Source organism: Aedes aegypti, chromosome 1, assembly GCF_002204515.2.
Source record: "Aedes aegypti strain LVP_AGWG chromosome 1, AaegL5.0 Primary Assembly, whole genome shotgun sequence".
NCBI lineage: Eukaryota > Metazoa > Arthropoda > Insecta > Diptera > Culicidae > Aedes > Aedes aegypti.
Window position 1 is genome coordinate 18,357,906 of NC_035107.1, and position 22,971 is coordinate 18,380,876.

General features: G+C 43.7%; 1 protein-coding gene and 1 long non-coding RNA gene across 3 annotated transcripts in view; one reads left to right on the top strand and one right to left on the bottom strand.

Annotated features, from left to right (window-relative positions):
* The window catches only part of LOC5576693 (progestin and adipoQ receptor family member 4), a 213,043-nt gene that overhangs the window by 154,634 nt on the left and 35,438 nt on the right, over positions 1-22,971 (bottom strand). The window lies entirely within an intron of this gene.
* LOC110674768 lies at positions 18,295-22,252 on the top strand. The gene is made up of 4 exons (XR_002499176.1): positions 18,295-18,469; positions 21,738-21,812; positions 21,867-21,974; positions 22,054-22,252. It is a non-coding gene; the product is annotated as an uncharacterized LOC110674768 (long non-coding RNA).

The following is a 22,971-nucleotide window of genomic DNA, read 5'->3' on the forward strand; positions in this document are numbered from 1 at the left end:
TTGATCTTTCGACGTTGACGCTTGCTCCTGGGCAGTGCATCAAGAAAGCCCGAGCAGTCTTCAGTTGTTTTCCTTCTCGAGCCGCGCGCCTATTTTCTCTGAGTGCTTTTATATAGCCGAGCAAACGAGTGAAGCTGAAAGTGGATTGTTGCTGCTCAAGGATGACGGATCAATTGGTGAGCTCGTTTCATGCTACTATTTCTAATCTATAAAATATGTATGACTACACCTTTAATCGTTACAACGGTAAGACGTAAATATGATTTTTCAACAAACTATGAATGGTTCGTCACTGTGAGTGTCGACATAAACTCCGATTCATAAATTATTTATGTCTATTTTTTTTTCAAAACACCTTCTTCTTTTTACTTTTATTTTTGTAATTAAAAAAAACTTTGAATGGTTCGACACTACAAGTGTAGACTTGCGAAAGGTTCACTTTATTCAACAAACTTTGAAAGGTTCGTCACCTCAAGTGACAGCATAATTTTTCTCTACATAGATATTGTTCATATCAAATGAAAATATTATATTTACATATAAGCATGTTTATATCTCACAAATAATTATGTATCATGGTCTGATCGCTTATCAAAGTGAATCCTGTGACCCAACGATCCTCCTCATTAACAAACATCCCTCCCAGTAACCTTTGTGGAGATGCAGAGGCAAACACGGTCTCCAAATAGCAAAGGTTTCACGCTAACATTCCTTCCCCCAATCCCACCTGACTGCAAGGACGTGGCCGGCGCCGTTATTGACCCTGTATAAATAGAGGCACTGAATTATGCACACTGAAGAAGATTATGGCCAATCCCAGCCGATCTTCTAGTTGATTCTTTGTGTATTTTCACTGACTTCGGTCAATCACGGAATAGCAACCATTGATATGTGTAGTCAGTCTAAGCTAAGCTAAGTATGCGCATTTCATCAGACGTGGTTATTTTTACTATGGCAAAAAATAGGGTGGTAGGTCGTTTGGCAAAATAGTCGTTTGGCATAATGAGTCTAACACCAAGGATTTCTTAAGATGACGTTCTTTTTAACGTTTCTATCTAATCCCTTTGACGACATCTGACCTATTTTGGAGTCAATTGATATGTAACGCCCCAAAGGGGGGGGGGAAGGTGGTCAAGCCAAGCGTGACGAGCCTTAATTATTTTTTGGAGGTTCCCTTTTTGTGACAAGGAGGGGGGGGGGGTCGAAATTTAGCGTGACATAATTTGCATACCATTCAAATATATATTCTTCTATTGTTTTAATGATAAATTTAGCTTTCTTCTAAAAATAGGCTGTTCTTTATATTTATACTGTCATTAGATAACATTAGTAAAGCTGAATGTTTTAACCATTTTTATATTCGGATGTTTTGTAAATTCTTGCAAGCCGTGCTGTTGGAATGATCATTACTTTAGAACCTGCTAATGTTTCAACATAAATTTTGTTTATTTTTTTTGTAAACACATGATCTTCTTAGAGATATGCTGGAAATAATATTATTTCAATCATTTTTTCCTTTTTTCGATAACAGACGGTGTTTTTGATTTACGCTTCCAAAATAAAAATAATATGAATCGTTGAAAAGTTTTGCCACATATATTTTCTTTTAAATATGTGTTGTTTGTTAGAGTTATGTTGTGAGAAGATTTTTTTTGTGTGTTTAACATTTTAACACTTCACTCCTCGCGCTGTTGTATTTTGTACAACACCACTGAAAAAAACCTCGCTTTTCGTTCACACCACCATCGTTCAACTATCATTCTACAATGCTATGAAAATATAAAAACTTACAAAAGACTTTTGGTTGAAGAACTAAATAGATTCCCAAAAACTCTTAAGGAAAACTGTTCATCAAAGTTAAGCATTATTTTTCGTATAGCAAAAATCCCTATTTTTATGAACAAATTGTGTGCATGTATCCTTTACAATTCTAATCTAATCCGCTTTGAAAAAATCTATAATTTTTCGCCATTCTCTAACACTAGATCACTCTGGGGATTTATCTTTTATGGCCAAATTTTCTCATACACCATACTTTTACTCTAAAAAAAAAAGTAAAGTATAAAAATGCCGATATTCATTCTAAATCACTCGTTACGTCAACCGGCTTAATGCCAAACGATTTTATGCCAAACGGGGTACAATCAGTCGTTTGGCCCAACGGTCATTTGGCATAATGAGTCTGAAACCAAGGCTTCCTTAAGGTGACATGCGTTTTTGGTTTATTGGTTGCTACTTCCGTTGTCTAGTGTGGTGCTTCCTTCAAAAGGTAAATCGTTCACTGGAAGCATTAACGTGTCGGTGTCTTTATTTTGAATCCCACTGACGATATCAGGCTTATTTTGGAATTAATTGGTGCAAAAAAATGATCATTCATTCAACAATCCATGCGCTTGAATAAACTAAAGGATAAATAAATATGTTATGACATACCCGGAGATTGGCCTTTTGGTTCAAATATTAGTTATTCTTTTATGTTGCGCTATCGAAAAAAATCGGTACTGAAACTTTTGATATACATATCTCAAATTAAATACATACCCTTCTTTCAAATAATGATTGTACTCTCGAAATATGATGTAACAACAATAGAACTCAAAGGGATGTAAGTGACGCTTTCGTCGGTTTTGAGCTTGATTGAAAAAAACTGTTTTCAAGCTGTCCACACACTTAAATTATTTTACAGTAAACCGAAGGAAAACTCCAAAAGTTTTCGATGCAACGCTCCAAAAGCTTCAGAGGAAGCTCCAAATGCTTCCGAAGGAAAAACCCAAAAGCTTTCGATGGAAAGCTCCAATAGCTTCCGATGGTAGGCTCCAAAGTCTTCCGATGGAAAGCTCCAAATGTTTTCGATGGAAATGTTCAAAAGCTTCCGATGGGAAGCTCCAAAAGCTTCTGATGGGAAGCATCAAAAGCTTCCGATGGAAAGCTCCAAATGCTTCGAATGGGATGCTCCAAAAGCTTCCGAAGATAATCTCTAAAATCTTCCGATGGGAAGCTTTAAAAGCTTCGGATGGGAAGCTCCAAATGCTTCCGATGAAAAACTCCAAAAGTTTTCGATGCAACGCTCCAAAAGCTTTCGATGGGAAGCACCAGACGCTTCCGATGGAAAACTCCAAAAGCTGCCGATGAGATGCTCCAAAGGCTTCCGATGGAAAGCTAAAAAAGTTTCTGATGGAAAGCTCTAAAAGTTTCCGATGGGAAGCTCCAAATGCTTCCGAAGGAAAACTCCAAAAGCTTTCAATGGGAAGCTCCAAAAGCTTCCGATGGAATGCTCCAAATGCTTCTGATGGGAAGCTCCAAAAGCTTCCTATGAGAAGCTCTAAAAGCTTTCGATTGGATGTTTCAAAAGCTTCCGATTGGATGCTCCAAAAGCTTCCGATGGAAAGCTCCAAAGGCTTCCGAAAGAAAGCTCCAAAAGTTTCCGAGGGAAGGCTTCCTATGGAAAGCGCCAAATCTTCCAATGGAAAGCTCCAAATCTTCTGATGTGAAGCTGCAAAAGCTGCCGATGGGAAGCTCCAAAAGCTTCCAATGGGAAGCTCCAAAAGCTTCCAATGGGATGCTCCAAAAGCTTCCGATGGAAAGCTCCAAATGCTTCCAAATGGAAACCTCAAAAGCTTCCGATGGGAACCTTTAAGAGATTTTGATGGAAAGCCCCAAAAGTTTTCGATGGAAATCTTCAAAAGCTTCCGATGTTAAGATCTAAGCGTTTCCGATTAGATGCTACAAAAGATTCCGATGGGAAGCTCCAAAAGCTTCCTATTATAAGCTCCAAAAGCTTCCAATGGGAAGCTCTCAAAGCTTTCAATGGGATGTTCCAAAAGCTTCCCATGGAAAGCTTCTGAGAGAATTTTTTCCAGCTTCTGAGAGAAGCTCTTCCAGATTTTGAGAGAAATATTTGCTTCTGAGAGAAGCTTTCCAGCTTTTGAGAGCTCCAGCTTCTGAGAGAAGCTCTTCCAGCTTCTGAGAGAAGCTCTTCCAGCTTCTGAGAGAAGCTCTTCCAGCTTCTGAGAGAAGCTCTTTCAGCTTCTGAGAGAAGCTTTTCCAGCTTCTGAGAGAAGCTTTCCAGCTTCTGAGAGAAGCTTTCCAGCTTCTGAGAGAAGCTTTCCCAGCTTCTGGAGAAGCTTTCCAGCTCTGAGAGAAGCTTTCCAGCTTCTGAGAGAAGCTTTCCAGCTTCTGAGAGAAGCTTTTCCCAGCTTCTGAGAGAAGCTTTCCAGCTTCTGAGAGAAGCTTTCCAGCTTCTGAGAGAAGCTTTCCGGAGCTTCTGAGAGAGCTTTCCCAGCTTCTGAGAGAAGCTTTCCAGCTTCTGAGAGAAGCTTTCCAGCTTCTGAGAGAAGCTTTCCAGCTTCTGAGAGAAGCTTTCCAGCTTCTGAGAGAAGCTTTCCAGCTTCTGAGAGAAGCTTTCCAGCTTCTGAGAGAAGCTTTCCAGCTTCTGAGAGAAGCTTTCCAGCTTCTGAAGAGAAGCTTTTCCAGCTTCTGAGAGAAGCTTTCCAGCTTCTGAGAGAAGCTTTCCAGCTTCTGAGAGAAGCTTTCCAGCTTCTGAGAGAAGCTTTCCAGCTTCTGAGAGAAGCTTTCCAGCTTCTGAGAGAAGCTTTCCAGCTTCTGAGAGAAGCTTTCCAGCTTCTGAGAGAAGCTTTCCAGCTTCTGAGAGAAGCTTTCCAGCTTCTGAGAGAAGCTTTCCAGCTTCTGAGAGAAGCTTTCCAGCTTCTGAGAGAAGCTTTCCCAGCTTCTGAGAGAAGCTTTCCAGCTTCTGAGAGAAGCTTTCCAAGAAGCTTTCCAGCTTCTGAGAGAAGCTTTCCAGCTTCTGAGAGAAGCTTTCCAGCTTCTGAGAGAAGCTTTCCAGCTTCTGAGAGAAGCTTTCCAGCTTCTGAGAGAAGCTTTCCAGCTTCTGAGAGAAGCTTTCCAGCTTCTGAGAGAAGCTTTCCAGCTTCTGAGAGAAGCTTTCCAGCTTCTGAGAGAAGCTTTCCAGCTTCTGAGAGAAGCTTTCCAGCTTCTGAGAGAAGCTTTCCAGCTTCTGAGAGAAGCTTTCCAGCTTCTGAGAGAAGCTTTCCAGCTTCTGAGAGAAGCTTTCCAGCTTCTGAGAGAAGCTTTCCAGCTTCTGAGAGAAGCTTTCCAGCTTCTGAGAGAAGCTTTCCAGCTTCTGAGAGAAGCTTTCCAGCTTCTGAGAGAAGCTTTCCAGCTTCTGAGAGAAGCTTTTTCAGCTTCTGAGAGAAGCTTTTCAGCTTCTGAGAGAAGCTTTTCAGCTTTCTGAGAGAAGCTTTTTCAGCTCTGAGAGAAGCTTTTTCAGCTTCTGAGAGAAGCTTTAGAAGCTTCAGCTTCTGAAGCTTTCAGCTTCTGAGAGAAGCTTTTCAGCTTCTGAGAGAAGCTTTCCAGCTTCTGAGAGAAGCTTTCCAGCTTCTGAGAGAAGCTTTCCAGCTTCTGAGAGAAGCTTTCCAGCTTCTGAGAGAAGCTTTTTCAGCTTCTGAGAGAAGCTTTCCAGGCTTCTGAGAGAAGCTTTCCAGCTTCTGAGAGAAGCTTTCCAGCTTCTGAGAGAAGCTTTCCAGCTTCTGAGAGAAGCTTTCCAGCTTCTGAGAGAAGCTTTCCAGCTTCTGAGAGAAGCTTTCCAGCTTCTGAGAGAAGCTTTCCAGCTTCTGAGAGAAGCTTTCCAGCTTCTGGAGAAGCTTTCCAGCTTCTGAGAGAAGCTTTCCAGCTTCTGAGAGAAGCTTTCCAGCTTCTGAGAGAAGCTTTCCAGCTTCTGAGAGAAGCTTTCCAGCTTCTGAGAGAAGCTTTCCAGCTTCTGAGAGAAGCTTTCCAGGCTCTGAGAGAAGCTTTCCAGCTTCTGAGAGAAGCTTTCCAGGCTTCTGAGAGAAGCTTTCCAGCTTCTGAGAGAAGCTTTCCAGCTTCTGAGAGAAGCTTTCCAGCTTCTGAGAGAAGCTTTCCAGCTTCTGAGAGAAGCTTTCCAGCTTCTGAGAGAAGCTTCCAGCTTCTGAGAGAAGCTTTCCAGCTTCTGAGAGAAGCTTTCCAGCTTCTGAGAGAAGCTTTCCAGCTTCTGAGAGAAGCTTTCCAGCTTCTGAGAGAAGCTTTCCAGCTTCTGAGAGAAGCTTTCCAGCTTCTGAGACTCCAGTTGAGAGCTTCCAAGCTTCTGAGAGAAGCTTTCCAGCTTCTGAGAGAAGCTTTCCAGCTTCTGAGAGAAGCTTTTCCAGCTTCTGAGAGAAGCTTTCCAGCTTCTGAGAGAAGCTTTCCAGCTTCTGAGAGAAGCTTTCCAGCTTCTGAGAGAAGCTTTCCAGCTTCTGAGAGAAGCTTTCCAGCTTCTGAGAGAAGCTTTCCAGCTTCTGAGAGAAGCTTTCCAGCTTCTGAGAGAAGCTTTCCAGCTTCTGAGAGAAGCTTTCCAGCTTCTGAGAGAAGCTTTTCAGCTTCTGAGAGAAGCTTTTCCAGCTTCTGAGAGAAGCTTTTCAGCTTCTGAGAGAAGCTTTTCAGCTTCTGAGAGAAGCTTTTCAGCTTCTGAGAGAAGCTTTTCAGCTTCTGAGAGAAGCTTTTCAGCTTCTGAGAGAAGCTTTTCAGCTTCTGAGAGAAGCTTTTCCAGCTTCTGAGAGAAGCTTTTTCAAGCTTCTGAGAGAAGAAGCTTTTTCCAGCTTCTGAGAGAAGCTTTCCAGCTTCTGAGAGAAGCTTTCCAGCTTCTGAGAGAAGCTTTCCAGCTTCTGAGAGAAGCTTTCAGCTTCTGAGAGAAGCTTTCCAGCTTCTGAGAGAAGCTTTCCAGCTTCTGAGAGAAGCTTTCCAGCTTCTGAGAGAAGCTTTCCAGCTTCTGAGAGAAGCTTTCCAGCTTCTGAGAGAAGCTTTCCAGCTTCTGAGAGAAGCTTTCCAGCTTCTGAGAGAAGCTTTCCAGCTTCTGAGAGAAGCTTTCCAGCTTCTGAGAGAAGCTTTCCAGCTTCTGAGAGAAGCTTTCCAGCTTCTGAGAGAAGCTTTCCAGCTTCTGAGAGAAGCTTTCCAGCTTCTGAGAGAAGCTTTCCAGCTTCTGAGAGAAGCTTTCCAGCTTCTGAGAGAAGCTTTCCAGCTTCTGAGAGAAGCTTTCCAGCTTCTGAGAGAAGCTTTCCAGCTTGCTCCAGCTTCTGAGAGAAGCTTTCCAGCTTCTGAGAGAAGCTTTCCAGCTTCTGAGAGAAGCTTTTCCAGCTTCTGAAGAGAAGCTTTCCAGCTTCTGAAGAGAAGCTTTCCAGCTTCTGAGAGAAGCTTTCCAGCTTCTGAGAGAAGCTTTCGCTTTGGAGAGCTCAGCTTCTGAGAGAAGCTTTCCAGCTTCTGAGAGAAGCTTTCCAGCTTCTGAGAGAAGCTTTCCAGCTTCTGAGAGAAGCTTTCCAGCTTCTGAGAGAAGCTTTCCAGCTTCTGAGAGAGCTTTCCAGCTTCTGAGAGAGCTCCAGCTTTGAAGCTCCAGCTTCTGAGAGAAGCTTTCCAGCTTCTGAGAGAAGCTTTCCAGCTTCTGAGAGAAGCTTTCCAGCTTCTGAGGAGCTTCCAGCTTCTGAGAGAAGCTTTCCAGCTTCTGAGAGAAGCTTTCCAGCTTCTGAGAGAAGCTTTCCAGCTTCTGAGAGAAGCTTTCCAGCTTCTGAGAGAAGCTTTCCAGCTTCTGAGAGAAGCTTTCCAGCTTCTGAGAGAAGCTTTCCAGCTTCTGAGAGAAGCTTTCCAGCTTCTGAGAGAAGCTTCCAGCTTCTGAGAGAAGCTTTCCAGCTTCTGAGAGAAGCTTTCCAGCTTCTGAGAGAAGCTTTCCAGCTTCTGAGAGAAGCTTCCAGCTTCTGAGAGAAGCTTTCCAGCTTCTGAGAGAAGCTTTCCAGCTTCTGAGAGAAGCTTTTCCAGCTTCTGAGAGAAGCTTTCCAGCTTCTGAGAGAAGCTTTCCAGCTTCTGAGAGAAGCTTTCCAGCTTCTGAGAGAAGCTTTCCAGCTTCTGAGAGAAGCTTTCCAGCTTCTGAGAGAAGCTTTCCAGCTTCTGAGAGAAGCTTTCCAGCTTCTGAGAGAAGCTTTCCAGCTTCTGAGAGAAGCTTTCCAGCTTCTGAGAGAAGCTTTCCAGCTTCTGAGAGAAGCTTTCCAGCTTCTGAGAGAAGCTTTCCAGCTTCTGAGAGAAGCTTTCCAGCTTCTGAGAGAAGCTTTCCAGCTTCTGAGAGAAGCTTTCCAGCTTCTGAGAGAAGCTTTCCAGCTTCTGAGAGAAGCTTTCCAGCTTCTGAGAGAAGCTTTCCAGCTTCTGAGAGAAGCTTTCCAGCTTCTGAGAGAAGCTTTCCAGCTTCTGAGAGAAGCTTTCCAGCTTCTGAGAGAAGCTTTCCAGCTTCTGAGAGAAGCTTTCCAGCTTCTGAGAGAAGCTTTCCAGCTTCTGAGAGAAGCTTTCCAGCTTCTGAGAGAAGCTTTCCAGCTTCTGAGAGAAGCTTTCCAGCTTCTGAGAGAAGCTTTCCAGCTTCTGAGAGAAGCTTTCCAGCTTCTGAGAGAAGCTTTCCAGCTTCTGAGAGAAGCTTTCCAGCTTCTGAGAGAAGCTTTCCAGCTTCTGAGAGAAGCTTTCAGCTTCTGAGAGAAGCTTTCCAGCTTCTGAGAGAAGCTTTCCAGCTTCTGAGAGAAGCTTTCCCAGCTCTGAGAGAAGCTTTCCAGCTTCTGAGAGAAGCTTTCCAGCTTCTGAGAGAAGCTTTCCAGCTTCTGAGAGAAGCTTTCCAGCTTCTGAGAGAAGCTTTCCAGCTTCTGAGAGAAGCTTTCCAGCTTCTGAGAGAAGCTTTCCAGCTTCTGAGAGAAGCTTTCCAGCTTCTGAGAGAAGCTTCCAGCTTCTGAGAGAGCTTTCCAGCTTCTGAGAGAAGCTTTTCAGCTTCTGAGAGAAGCTTCAGCTCTGAGAAGCTTTCCAGCTTCTGAGAGAAGCTTTCCAGCTTCTGAGAGAAGCTTTCCAGCTTCTGAGAGAAGCTTTCCAGCTTCTGAGAGAAGCTTTCCAGCTTCTGAGAGAAGCTTTCCAGCTTTCTGAGAGAAGCTTTCCAGCTTCTGAGAGAAGCTTTCCAGCTTCTGAGAGAAGCTTTCCAGCTTCTGAGAGAAGCTTTCCAGCTTCTGAGAGAAGCTTTCCAGCTTCTGAGAGAAGCTTTCCAGCTTCTGAGAGAAGCTTTCCAGCTTCTGAGAGAAGCTTTCCAGCTTCTGAGAGAAGCTTTCCAGCTTCTGAGAGAAGCTTTCCAGCTTCTGAGAGAAGCTTTCCAGCTTCTGAGAGAAGGCTTTCCAGCTTCTGAGAGAAGCTTCCAGCTTCTGAGAGTTCAGTTGAGAGCTTTCCAGCTTCTGAGAGAAGCTTTCCAGCTTCTGAAGAAGCTTTCAGCTTCTGAGAGAAGCTTTCCAGCTCTGAGAGAAGCTTTCCAGCTTTCTGAGAGACTTCCTTGAGAGCTTTCCAGCTTCTGGAGAAGCTTTCCAGCTTCTGAGAGAGCTTTCCAGCTTCTGAGAGAAGCTTTCCAGCTTCTGAGAGAAGCTTTCCAGCTTCTGAGAGAAGCTTTTCCAGCTTCTGGAGAAGAAGCTTTCCAGCTTCTGAGAGAAGCTTTCCAGCTTCTGAGAGAAGCTTTCAGCTTTCTGAGAGAAGCTTCCAGCTTCTGAGAGAAGCTTTCCAGCTTCTGAGAGAAGCTTTCCAGCTTCTGAGAGAAGCTTTCCAGCTTCTGAGAGAAGCTTTCCAGCTTCTGAGAGAAGCTTTCCAGCTTCTGAGAGAAGCTTTCCAGCTTCTGAGAGAAGCTTCCCAGCTTCTGAGAGAAGCTTTCCAGCTTCTGAGAGAAGCTTTCCAGCTTCTGAGAGAAGCTTTCCAGCTTCTGAGAGAAGCTTTCCAGCTTCTGAGAGAAGCTTTCCAGCTTCTGAGAGAAGCTTTCCAGCTTCTGAGAGAAGCTTTCCAGCTTCTGAGAGAAGCTTTCCAGCTTCTGAGAGAAGCTTTCCAGCTTCTGAGAGAAGCTTTCCAGCTTCTGAGAGAAGCTTTCCAGCTTCTGAAGCTTCAGCTGAGAGAAGCTTTCCAGCTTCTGAGAGAAGCTTTCCAGCTTCTGAGAGAAGCTTTCCAGCTTCTGAGAGAAGCTTTCCAGCTTCTGAGAGAAGCTTTCCAGCTTCTGAGAGAAGCTTTCCAGCTTCTGAGAGAAGCTTTCCAGCTTCTGAGAGAAGCTTTCCAGCTTCTGAGAGAAGCTTTCCAGCTTCTGAGAGAAGCTTTCCAGCTTCTGAGAGAAGCTTTCCAGCTTCTGAGAGAAGCTTTCCAGCTTCTGAGAGAAGCTTTCCAGCTTCTGAGAGAAGCTTTCCAGCTTCTGAGAGAAGCTTTCCAGCTTCTGAGAGAAGCTTTCCAGCTTCTGAGAGAAGCTTTCCAGCTTCTGAGAGAAGCTTTCCAGCTTCTGAGAGAAGCTTTCCAGCTTCTGAGAGAAGCTTTCCAGCTTCTGAGAGAAGCTTTCCAGCTTCTGAGAGAAGCTTTCCAGCTTCTGAGAGAAGCTTTCCAGCTTCTGAGAGAAGCTTTCCAGCTTCTGAGAGAAGCTTTTCCAGCTTCTGAGAGAAGCTTTCCAGCTTCTGAGAGAAGCTTTTCCAGCTTCTGAGAGAAGCTTTCCAGCTTCTGAGAGAAGCTTTCCAGCTTCTGAGAGAAGCTTTCCAGCTTCTGAGAGAAGCTTTTTCCAGCTTCTGAGAGAAGCTTTCCAGCTTCTGAGAGAAGCTTTCCAGCTTCTGAGAGAAGCTTTCAGCTTCTGAGAGAAGCTTTCCAGCTTCTGAGAGAAGCTTTCCAGCTTCTGAGAGAAGCTTTCCAGCTTCTGAGAGAAGCTTTCCAGCTTCTGAGAGAAGCTTTCCAGCTTCTGAGAGAAGCTTTCCAGCTTCTGAGAGAAGCTTTCCAGCTTCTGAGAGAAGCTTTCCAGCTTCTGAGAGAGCTTTCCAGCTTCTGAGAGAAGCTTTCCAGCTTCTGAGAGAAGCTTTCCAGCTTCTGAGAGAAGCTTTCCAGCTTCTGAGAGAAGCTTTCCAGCTTCTGAGAGAAGCTTTCCAGCTTCTGAGAGAAGCTTTCCAGCTTCTGAGAGAAGCTTTCCAGCTTCTGAGAGAAGCTTTCCAGCTTCTGAGAGAAGCTTTCCAGCTTCTGAGAGAAGCTTTCCAGCTTCTGAGAGAAGCTTTCCAGCTTCTGAGAGAAGCTTTCCAGCTTCTGAGAGAAGCTTTCCAGCTTCTGAGAGAAGCTTTCCAGCTTCTGAGAGAAGCTTTCCAGCTTCTGAGAGAAGCTTTCCAGCTTCTGAGAGAAGCTTTCCAGCTTCTGAGAGAAGCTTTCCAGCTTCTGAGAGAAGCTTTCCAGCTTCTGAGAGAAGCTTTCCAGCTTCTGGAGAAGCTTTCCAGAGAGAAGCTTCCAGCTTCTGAGAGAAGCTTTCCAGCTTCTGAGAGAAGCTTTCCAGCTTCTGAGAGAAGCTTTCCAGCTTCTGAGAGAAGCTTTCCAGCTTCTGAGAGAAGCTTTTCAGCTTCTGAGAGAAGCTTTTTCAGCTTCTGAGAGAAGCTTTTTCAGCTTCTGAGAGAAGCTTTTTCAGCTTTCTGAGAGAAGCTTTTTTCAGCTTCTGAGAGAAGCTTTTTCAGCTTCTGAGAGAAGCTTTTTCAGCTTCTGAGAGAAGCTTTTTCAGCTTCTGAGAGAAGCTTTTTCAGCTTCTGAGAGAAGCTTTTTCAGCTTCTGAGAGAAGCTTTTTCAGCTTCTGAGAGAAGCTTTTTCAGCTTCTGAGAGAAGCTTTTTCAGCTTCTGAGAGAAGCTTTTTCAGCTTCTGAGAGAAGCTTTTTTCAGGTTCTTGAGAGAAGCTTTCCAGCTTCTGAGAGAAGCTTTCCAGCTTCTGAGAGAAGCTTTCCAGCTTCTGAGAGAAGCTTTCCAGCTTCTGAGAGAAGCTTTCCAGCTTCTGAGAGAAGCTTTCCAGCTTCTGAGAGAAGCTTTCCAGCTTCTGAGAGAAGCTTTCCAGCTTCTGAGAGAAGCTTTCCAGCTTCTGAGAGGAAGCTTTCCAGCTTCTGAGAGAAGCTTTCCAGCTTCTGAGAGAAGCTTTCCAGCTTCTGAGAGAAGCTTTCCACTTCTGAGAGAAGCTTTCCAGCTTCTGAGAGAAGCTTTCCAGCTTCTGAGAGAAGCTTTCCAGCTTCTGAGAGAAGCTTTCCAGCTTCTGAGAGAAGCTTTCCAGGCTTCTGAGAGAAGCTTTCCAGCTTCTGAGAGAAGCTTTCCAGCTTCTGAGAGAAGCTTTCCAGCTTCTGAGAGAAGCTTTCCAGCTTCTGAGAGAAGCTCTTCCAGCTTCTGAGAGAAGTCTTCCGTTCGAGAGAAGCTCTTCCAGCTTCTGAGAGAAGCTCTTCCAGCTTCTGAGAGAAGCTTTCCAGCTTTTGAGAGCTCCAGCTTTTTGAGAGCTCCAGCTTCTGAGAGAAGCTTTCCAGCTTCTGAGAGAAGCTTTCCAGCTTCTGAGAGAAGCTTTCCAGCTTCTGAGAGAAGCTTTCCAGCTTCTGAGAGAGCTTTCCAGCTTCTGAGAGAAGCTTTCCAGCTTCTGAGAGAAGCTTTCCAGCTTCTGAGAGAAGCTTTCCAGCTTCTGAGAGAAGCTTTCCAGCTTCTGAGAGAAGCTTTCCAGCTTCTGAGAGAAGCTTTCCAGCTTCTGAGAGAAGCTTTCCAGCTTCTGAGAGAAGCTTTCCAGCTTCTGAGAGAAGCTTTCCAGCTTCTGAGAGAAGCTTTCCAGCTTCTGAGAGAAGCTTTCCAGCTTCTGAGAGAAGCTTTCCAGCTTCTGAGAGAAGCTTTCCAGCTTCTGAGAGAAGCTTTCCAGCTTCTGAGAGAAGCTTTCCAGCTTCTGAGAGAAGCTTTCCAGCTTCTGAGAGAAGCTTTCCAGCTTCTGAGAGAAGCTTTCCAGCTTCTGAGAGAGCTTTCCAGCTTCTGAGAGAAGCTTTCCAGCTTCTGAGAGAAGCTTTCCAGCTTCTGAGAGAAGCTTTCCAGCTTCTGAGAGAAGCTTTCCAGCTTCTGAGAGAAGCTTTCCAGCTTCTGAGGGAGAAGCTTTCCAGCTTCTGAGAGAAGCTTTCCAGCTTCTGAGAGAAGCTTTCCAGCTTCTGAGAGAAGCTTTCCAGCTTCTGAGAGAAGCTTTCCAGCTTCTGAGAGAAGCTTTCCAGCTTCTGAGAGAAGCTTTCCAGCTTCTGAGAGAAGCTTTCCAGCTTCTGAGAGAAGCTTTCCAGCTTCTGAGAGAAGCTTTCCAGCTTCTGAGAGAAGCTTTCCAGCTTCTGAGAGAAGCTTTCCAGCTTCTGAGAGAAGCTTTCCAGCTTCTGAGAGAAGCTTTCCAGCTTCTGAGAGAAGCTTTCCAGCTTCTGAGAGAAGCTTTCCAGCTTCTGAGAGAAGCTTTCCAGCTTCTGAGAGAAGCTTTCCAGCTTCTGAGAGAAGCTTTCCAGCTTCTGAGAGAAGCTTTCCAGCTTCTGAGAGAAGCTTTCCAGCTTCTGAGAGAAGCTTTCCAGCTTCTGAGAGAAGCTTTCCAGCTTCTGAGAGAAGCTTTCCAGCTTCTGAGAGAAGCTTTCCAGCTTCTGAGAGAAGCTTTCCAGCTTCTGAGAGAAGCTTTCCAGCTTCTGAGAGAAGCTTCCAGCTTCTGAGAGAAGCTTTCCAGCTTCTGAGAGAAGCTTTCCAGCTTCTGAGAGAAGCTTTCCAGCTTCTGAGAGAAGCTTTCCAGCTTCTGAGAGAAGCTTTCCAGCTTCTGAGAGAAGCTTTCCAGCTTCTGAGAGAAGCTTTCCAGCTTCTGAGAGAAGCTTTCCAGCTTCTGAGAGAAGCTTTTTCAGCTTCTGAGAGAAGCTTTTTCAGCTTCTGAGAGAAGCTTTTTCAGCTTCTGAGAGAAGCTCTTCCAGCTTCTGAGAGAAGCTCTTCCAGCTTCTGAGAGAAGCTCTTCCAGCTTCTGAGAGAAGCTCTTCCAGCTTCTGAGAGAAGCTTTCCAGCTTCTGAGAGAAGCTCTTCCAGCTTCTGAGAGAAGCTCTTCCAGCTTCTGAGAGAAGCTCTTCCAGCTTCTGAGAGAAGCTCTTCCAGCTTCTGAGAGAAGCTCTTCCAGCTTCTGAGAGAAGCTCTTCCAGCTTCTGAGAGAAGCTCTTCCAGCTTCTGAGAGAAGCTCTTCCAGCTTCTGAGAGAGCTTCCAGCTTCTGAGAGAAGCTTTCCAGCTTTTGAGAGCTCCAGCTTTTGAGAGCTCCAGCTTCTGAGAGAAGCTTTCCAGCTTCTGAGAGAAGCTTTCCAGCTTCTGAGAAGAAGCTTTCCAGCTTCTGAGAGAAGCTTTCCAGCTTCTGAGAGAAGCTTTCCAGCTTCTGAGAGAAGCTTTCCAGCTTCTGAGGAGCTTTCCAGCTTCTGAGAGAAGCTTTCCAGCTTCTGAGAGAAGCTTTCCAGCTTCTGAGAGAAGCTTTCCAGCTTCTGAGAGAAGCTTTCCAGCTTCTGAGAGAAGCTTTCCAGCTTCTGAGAGAAGCTTTCCAGCTTCTGAGAGAAGCTTTCCAGCTTCTGAGAGAAGCTTTCCAGCTTCTGAGAGAAGCTTTCCAGCTTCTGAGAGAAGCTTTCCAGCTTCTGAGAGAAGCTTTCCAGCTTCTGAGAGAAGCTTTCCAGCTTCTGAGAGAAGCTTTCCAGCTTCTGAGAGAAGCTTTCCAGCTTCTGAGAGAAGCTTTCCAGCTTCTGAGAGAAGCTTTCCAGCTTCTGAGAGAAGCTTTCCAGCTTCTGAGAGAAGCTTCCAGCTTCTGAGAGAAGCTTTTCCAGCTTCTGAGAGAAGCTTTCCAGCTTCTGAGAGAAGCTTTCCAGCTCTGAGAGAAGCTTTCCAGCTTCTGAGAGAAGCTTTCCAGCTTCTGAGAGAAGCTTTCCAGCTTCTGAGAGAAGCTTTCCAGCTTCTGAAGAGAAGCTTTCCAGCTTCTGAGAGAAGCTTTCCAGCTTCTGAGAGAAGCTTTCCAGCTTCTGAGAGAAGCTTTCCAGCTTCTGAGAGAAGCTTTCCAGCTTCTGAGAGAAGCTTTCCAGCTTCTGAGAGAAGCTTTCCAGCTTCTGAGAGAAGCTTTCCAGCTTCTGAGAGAAGCTTTCCAGCTTCTGAGAGAAGCTTCCAGCTTCTGAGAGAAGCTTTCCAGCTTCTGAGAGAAGCTTTCCAGCTTCTGAGAGAAGCTTTCCAGCTTCTGAGAGAAGCTTTCCAGCTTCTGAGAGAAGCTTTCCAGCTTCTGAGAGAAGCTTTCCAGCTTCTGAGAGAAGCTTTCCAGCTTTCTGAGAGAAGCTTCCAGCTTCTGAGAGAGCTTTCCAGCTTCTGAGAGAAGCTTTCCAGCTTCTGAGAGAAGCTTTCCAGCTTCTGAGAGAAGCTTTCCAGCTTCTGAGAGAAGCTTTCCAGCTTCTGAGAGAAGCTTTCCAGCTTCTGAGAGAAGCTTTCCAGCTTCTGAGAGAAGCTTTCCAGCTTCTGAGAGAAGCTTTCCAGCTTCTGAGAGAAGCTTTCAGCTTCTGAGAGAAGCTTTCCAGCTTCTGAGAGAAGCTTTCCAGCTTCTGAGAGAAGCTTTCCAGCTTCTGAGAGAAGCTTTCCAGCTTCTGAGAGAAGCTTTCCAGCTTCTGAGAGAAGCTTTCCAGCTTCTGAGAGAAGCTTTCCAGCTTCTGAGAGAAGCTTTCCAGCTTCTGAGAGAAGCTTTCCAGCTTCTGAGAGAAGCTTTCCAGCTTCTGAGAAGAAGCTTTTTCAGCTTCTGAGAGAAGCTTTTTCAGCTTCTGAGAGAAGCTTTTTCAGCTTCTTGAGAGAAGCTTTTTCAGCTTCTGAGAGAAGCTTTTTCAGCTTCTGGAGAAGCTTTTCAGCTTCTGAGAGAAGCTTTTTCAGCTTCTGAGAGAAGCTTTTTCAGCTTCTGAGAGAAGCTTTTTCAGCTTCTGAGAGAAGCTTTTTCAGCTTCTGAGAGAAGCTTTTTCAGCTTCTGAGAGAAGCTTTTTCAGCTTCTGAGAGAAGCTTTTTCAGCTTCTGAGAGAAGCTTTTTCAGCTTCTGAGAGAAGCTTTTTCAGCTTCTGAGAGAAGCTTTTTCCAGCTTCTGAGAGAAGCTTTCCAGCTTCTGAGAGAAGCTTTCCAGCTTCTGAGAGAAGCTTTCCAGCTTCTGAGAGAAGCTTTCCAGCTTCTGAGAGAAGCTTTCCAGCTTCTGAGAGAAGCTTTCCAGCTTCTGAGAGAAGCTTTCCAGCTTCTGAGAGAAGCTTTCCAGCTTCTGAGAGAAGCTTTCCAGCTTCTGAGAGAAGCTTTCCAGCTTCTGAGAGAAGCTTTCCAGCTTCTGAGAGAAGCTTTCCAGCTTCTGAGAGAAGCTTTCCAGCTTCTGAGAGAAGCTTTCCAGCTTCTGAGAGAAGCTTTCCTCGGAAGCTTCCCTTCTGAGAGAAGCTTTCCAGCTTCTGAGAGAAGCTTTCCAGCTTCTGAGAGAAGCTTTCCAGCTTCTGAGAGAAGCTTTCCAGCTTCTGAGAGAAGCTTTCCAGCTTCTGAGAGAAGCTTTCCAGCTTCTGAGAGAAGCTTTCCAGCTTCTGAGAGAAGCTTTCCAGCTTCTGAGAGAAGCTTTCCAGCTTCTGAGAGAAGCTTTCCAGCTTCTGAGAGAAGCTTTCCAGCTTCTGAGAGAAGCTTTCCAGCTTCTGAGAGAAGCTTTCCAGCTTCTGAGAGAAGCTTTCCAGCTTCTGAGAGAAGCTTTCCAGCTTCTGAGAGAAGCTTTCCAGCTTCTGAGAGAAGCTTTCCAGCTTCTGAGAGAAGCTTTCCAGCTTCTGAGAGAAGCTTTCCAGCTTCTGAGAGAAGCTTTCCAGCTTCTGAGAGAAAGCTTTCCAGCTTCTGAGAGAAGCTTTCCAGCTTCTGAGAGAAGCTTTCCAGCTTCTGAGAGAAGCTTTCCAGCTTCTGAGAGAAGCTTTCCAGCTTCTGAGAGAAGCTTTCCAGCTTCTGAGAGAAGCTTTCCAGCTTCTGAGAGAAGCTTTCCAGCTTCTGAGAGAAGCTTTCCAGCTTCTGAGAGAAGCTTTCCAGCTTCTGAGAGAAGCTTTCCAGCTTCTGAGAGAAGCTTTCCAGCTTCTGAGAGAAGCTTTCCAGCTTCTGAGAGAAGCTTTCCAGCTTCTGAGAGAAGCTTTCCAGCTTCTGAGAGAAGCTTTCCAGCTTCTGAGAGAAGCTTTCCAGCTTCTGAGAGAAGCTTTCCAGCTTCTGAGAGAAGCTTTCCAGCTTCTGAGAGAAGCTTTTTCAGCTTCTGAGAGAAGCTTTTTCAGCTTCTGAGAGAAGCTTTTTCAGCTTCTGAGAGAAGCTTTTTCAGCTTCTGAGAGAAGCTTTTTCAGCTTCTGAGAGAAGCTTTTTCAGCTTCTGAGAGAAGCTTTTTCAGCTTCTGAGAGAAGCTTTTTCAGGTTCTGGGAGAAGCTTTTTCAGCTTCTGAAAGAAGCTTTTTCAGCTTCTGAAAGAAGCTTTTTCCAGCTTCAAGGAAAAGCTTTTCCAGCTTCTGGGAGATGGTATTACAATCAACTCTCCCTTACGCAATATTCCGTACCTCGATATCGAGTTAGAGAACCATAGTAGAAGTTGGTTTTTATAGCTAACTCGATGGTCCCTTGGATCGCATTTTGTGTTCTATAACTCGATATCTTCCTAACTTGATGGTCACTAAAATATCGAGTTGAGAAGAGTTGACTAGACCGTTTCTAATCAAAAAATTTCCATTACTGATAGAATTCAATTTCAATTCTCCGACCATGATTATTCAGCTTTCAGGAGCCAGTTTTTCTCACACAAATCATCATTGCTGTTTCTATCTGGCGTAACATCTCAATATCACACCGGGCTACCCTGCAAACACACAAATTGTAAGCAAAGAGAATACAGTAGAACCGCTCTCAATTCAAATTCCATACCGACTCATTGATCACTGAAGTTGAAATTTCTGGCTTACTTTGATTGTTAAGAGATTCCCAAAAGCTTTGTCTGTTTCATAACTGGAATTTTCCTCTAATCGATATCGACTTATAGAAGTTTGACTGTACCTCGCAGATAGCAATATTTTTTTCCGCGAGTAAACTGCACATTTTCACACCCGCTTCAATTGAAGAGCACGGGAATTATCTCACCATCTGCGCCATGTTTCTCTCACTTGGAGGTCTTCCAAAACAGATGACACCCAAACGGCCACCTCTTCCCGAACAGAAAGGAGTATGAAATTAATAACAAACAGCTCTAGATGAAAAAATAGCAAAGTTCGTTATAAGTTTAATATTAAATTTTAATGTGAAGTTACAGCGTGGTAAAGTGTCAGGTCAGTACTCTGAAAAAAAAATCTAAATATAAAGTTGTTGTATTTGAGCTAGTTTTCTGTTATGCCTTTCTGATCGGGTTTCATTCGGAATAATGTGGTATACTTTTTCTTTTCTTCGAATGCACGTTGTATACGTAAGGAAGGAAAAGCAAATACCAACAGTCGGTCGGTGGTTCCAACGAGCCAGTCTCGAATGAGTAATAACGAAGAAAAGAACGAACCTTAAACAAACAAACAAACATACGCACGCCCCGAAAGTTTTACGTAAATATCAATCAACTGGCATGCCTGCTTGACCGGTTTTTCTTTTTTCGCCATGGATGTAGGTAAGTACGCATGTTTGAAAGGAATCTGTACTGTTTTTTTTTTTTCGCAACCCCAACAATTTCCCAATTGACGTCCAGGTATGCCATGAGCGCTGATGTCTGCCACAGACACCCACCACCTACCATTTTCCTTGCTTACCGTTGCTGCTTCGTGATTTCTCAAGCACGTGTGGTTTACCATCAAAGCAAACGTATTCGTCGCGTCTGCCGGATAGGACAAAGTAGGCAATGTTGGAAAAGGTGTGTGAAAGGCAGGCCATGAGAAATCGTTCTTTTTGTTGAGGAGGGTGGGCCATGATACAGAAAACTGGCCGCAATTATTATATGTAAAATGTTTCAGATGAAATATTTTCTGGATTTAATACATTCCACTCAAATTTATCATGAGCGTGGATGCCCTAAGGTTTAATGAGAATTGTGTGGGAAGTTAAAGATTTTTTAAATTTTATTCACCGTCAAACGAGTTAACTTAAAAGACACAGGCACGTTCACGATTTTTTCCAGAAATTCGCCAAATGTTAGTCATGATGCAATGTTTCATTAGTAAGTTAAGAGAAATTTCGACACTCAAAAGATGCATTTTGGCTCACCATCCCCTCCTTTGACCGGCGTTTTGTAGCAGTCGAATTACTTTGGGTGCTTGGACCAAAGGAGAGTCGAAACGTGCGGACGAAGCGAAAGTGTTCCGAGAGGTGGCAAATTAATCGATTTTGTTTGTTGATTTTTAAACGGATTAGCGCGAGCCAGTGAAAACATGGAAAAACTGGTTGAACTTGGGGTGGTTTTTACGAAGGAAACGCATGGTTCGCTAGCTATATGCCTTGTCGTTAAAATCGTAGGGTAAACAAGTAGAGAGAAATGTTACTGGTGATTGCTCTGGAGTTCATGAACTCAGATTTTGTCGGATCAAATAATCTATTTCTTCCAGATTCTGAGGTTAATCACCTCATGGATTTGCATACTGATAGACTGACCGAAATAAACGAAAACTATTAATTCGGTGACATCCATAAATTAAGTCATGCTCTTAGGGGAGCGGGAGTTAAGAGAAACGTGACGACCCATACACAATTTTTGAAGTTTCCATACAAAATTTGTGACATAGATGGGAAAAGATAGTTAAAATTAAGTTTCCTTACAGTAAAACTTCTATGAGTCGATATCGAAGGAACCGTCGACTAATAAAAATATTGAGTTTGAGATGGAGATGACGATCATAGTAATCATTGAATTGTGTTTTAGAACCGTTCTGATTCAAATTTCACACAGCTTCAATTTCCGTACACTCTGCTTTGTATGGGAAATATTTCATACGAAATGCTTCAATATTTGCCTGGTAAAATTTCCCACTTTGCATGCTCATTTCAATTAGAAATGGGGCAAAATGAACTTCTAGTCATTTTCAGTGTATGTCGTGCTTGCTCACTGTTCAGCTCCACGGGGACGTGATACCTTATTTCCTGCTCTCTTCATATCTTCCGTTCCGAAGCTATATTTTCCACCAAGCCATGTCGCTTCTAATTGGATTTTGCATTCCTCAATTTTATCACAGCAATTTCACCAAGCATAAATGAGTCCGCACAGAACTTTTTTTCTGGTGTGAATAATAAACACCCCACCATATCGTCCGTCACATGTTACACGGTAATAATCGAACGAGCGAGGGTGTCGTTTCAATTTGACTTCAATTTCCGTGAGGCTCTGTGCTCTGATCTGGTAGGGTGAACGCCCCCTTAGTGGAGGTACCTCCAACAGTGGAGGCAGTGTTTTTAGGTGGCCGAAAAAAAACCGCCCTGCGCTACACGTGAGCAAGCAAACCCCGTATGGACACGGAATCAAGTTCAAGCTCAACTTCGAACGCGAAAAACAAAAGGAAAATGAAAGCAAAATTGCTTCACCACGGCTTTTTGGTGTTATCAGTTTTTTGCATGTCACGAGCTCTGAAAGTTTGTCAGTTTACTTCAAAAACTATCCAAGAATACTTATATATTAGAAAAAATAACGTGAAAGCCAATTATATCTTTTGGAGCTACACGCACAGAAATTTTGAAAATTGGAATCAACAAAACTGATTCTGGAGTTCAACTCCACTAGCTTGTCAAAACTATTTTATTTCATCGATCCGACAATCATTATTTGTCAATCTAACAAAGTTGTGATTTAATTCAACATTTCCCAAAAACTTATTCGAACAGTCTCAAGCCAGAAAAGTAAACAAACTTATTTTATCGATCCAGCGTGTTTAGCAGACGGAATTCTATACGTTGCGCCTAAAAGCAACTACAATTTTCACTCTTATAACGTTTGACTCCTGGATATACAAAACGGCGTAAGTAAGATTTTCAACTTACGCAACCTAACCACTACCTTTCACCGCTCCGTTATATGGGGAGACAAAGTGACTTAACCACGAATCGAAACAAAACACTACTTGAATCGATTTTACACTGGTACAAAAACGTCGTAAGTAACTGAATGAAACGGCTTATCATTTTGTCTTACAATTTTTGTGGGAAACGATAAAAACTACCTAGTATTTTAACGTGAGCTAATTGCATGCAAAACTTGAGCGATGTACGCGGTAAAAAAAATGTTAAAGAGGTAATTGCTTTCAAAACAGTTTTAGAAGACAGGTTGTGATTCTTCATAATGGTTTATGGGGGGAGGAGGTTGAAATTTCTGACGCGCCACACTATTTTTTTCATACAAAAAGTCTTAGCATAGGGGGGGGGGGGGGCTTTTGAAAAATCCCAAAAATTGTCCTTCGTAATAAGTGAACTACCCCTTAAGGCAGAGCGCCTTGTCACTCGGAGCGTCATCATATTAATTAATAGTGTAATGACACATTCCACGCATATCTACGCCAAGATATCAAAAATTCAAGCGAAATATTTCCAAAGCTATGCAGAACATGAAAAATAATATGTTAAATTGTATAAAAAACAAAAGTTTGATTAAAAGCACAGTAAAAATCAGACCGAAAATGTTATATAAAGTTTGTATAATTTATTGGTGAGAAATTGAGACATTTAACAACATTTTTATAGAAGCCCTGTATCATAGTTTATCGAGTGTAATATGACTATCTTATCTGTTAGCTAGAAGTGTATTAGATGACATTGTTATGTGCGGGTTTATTTTTTTTATTATTGGTTCTTTGAAAACGTACTTTTTCGAAAAGTCATATTATTATGGTGTCGCGTTACGAAAATTGCCTAATTTTTGACATTGTAAAATAAACGCTTCTTATAGAACTCTTATATTTCAGATACTCTTCCTACTCGTCAAGATACATATTTCCATAAAAAAGATTTAACATCGGACCATTCTTCGAAAAGTTACAGTAGGTGCAAAATTATGGTGTCGCGTTACGTTAATTTTAACTGTAAATTTTCAGGATAAAACTACAAATTTCAAAATGCTCGTTCTCAGCAATGCTACAACCGATTTTCGAGATTTTCGTTTTGGTGCCATCCCGCTAGACCCCTCCCCATTTTTGTGAGATGTAAGTATGTCTGTTTTATATTGTTTTTGACTCAAATCTGATCAGGTAGCTCTGGTTTTTGAATGAACTCGTTGGCTAGTGACCCAAATCTTATCAGAAAGGTGCCGTTTAGTGCAGGAATAGTCTCTTACATGTTGTGGAAAACTTGGCTTCGATGGTAAACAACATGGTTCTCCGGTGAATAATTCGGAATATCCTTAAAAATGTTGGGCAGAGGTGGACACACCACAACGCAGAACAGGGTCACCGAAGCGGAACGCGGAACCAGGATTTCGGTAGGAAAGAAACAACTACAACTTGACTACTGTACGCAACGAGAAAGCTTTAATAAACACGTCTGAACGGATCGAACATCACATTACGGATGAATGCAATTCTTTCATTCTCCCTTTCTTCGCTCACATTCGGCGCGCTCGCCGCCTGCCCTACCGGCGCATGCGTCGCAGCCTCATTCTCCACATTCTACAAATTCAGTGTTGCCGCTTTGCATACGAGGCACAACCATTGCATACTCCAACACTCCTCCTCAATGTTGTCCTCGTACTCGTCCACATCCTCTTTGCCTTCCATGCCGGGTTGATCTCCTCCTGCTTCAAGCATCGACAACGTAATCAACCAACTGGCCAGGTCGGACTCCACGATTACTCCTCCTGGATCGCCGAACTTCTCTCCAGTTATCAGCATCCGAATCTGATCCTCCACCTTGGGGCTCCGCAACTTGCAACGGCTCCACTTCCTCGTTTGAAGTGTCCGCATCGAAGTATTCTTCTTCTTCACGTTCATCGACTATATTCGGCTTCTTCTCCGAATACCAGCTCACCACACTGACTGGTGAACTTCTTAGCTTCGTCGTCTTCTTCTCGCCAATTATCGGCTGCTGGCCCTCTACTTTCTTCATAATCTTCGCTAGCTTCAGCCGATACAATGGCCCCGACTTTTCGCCAATCACAACTTTCTTACCGGATGTATCGCAAATGTCACAACCATCCTTCTTAAA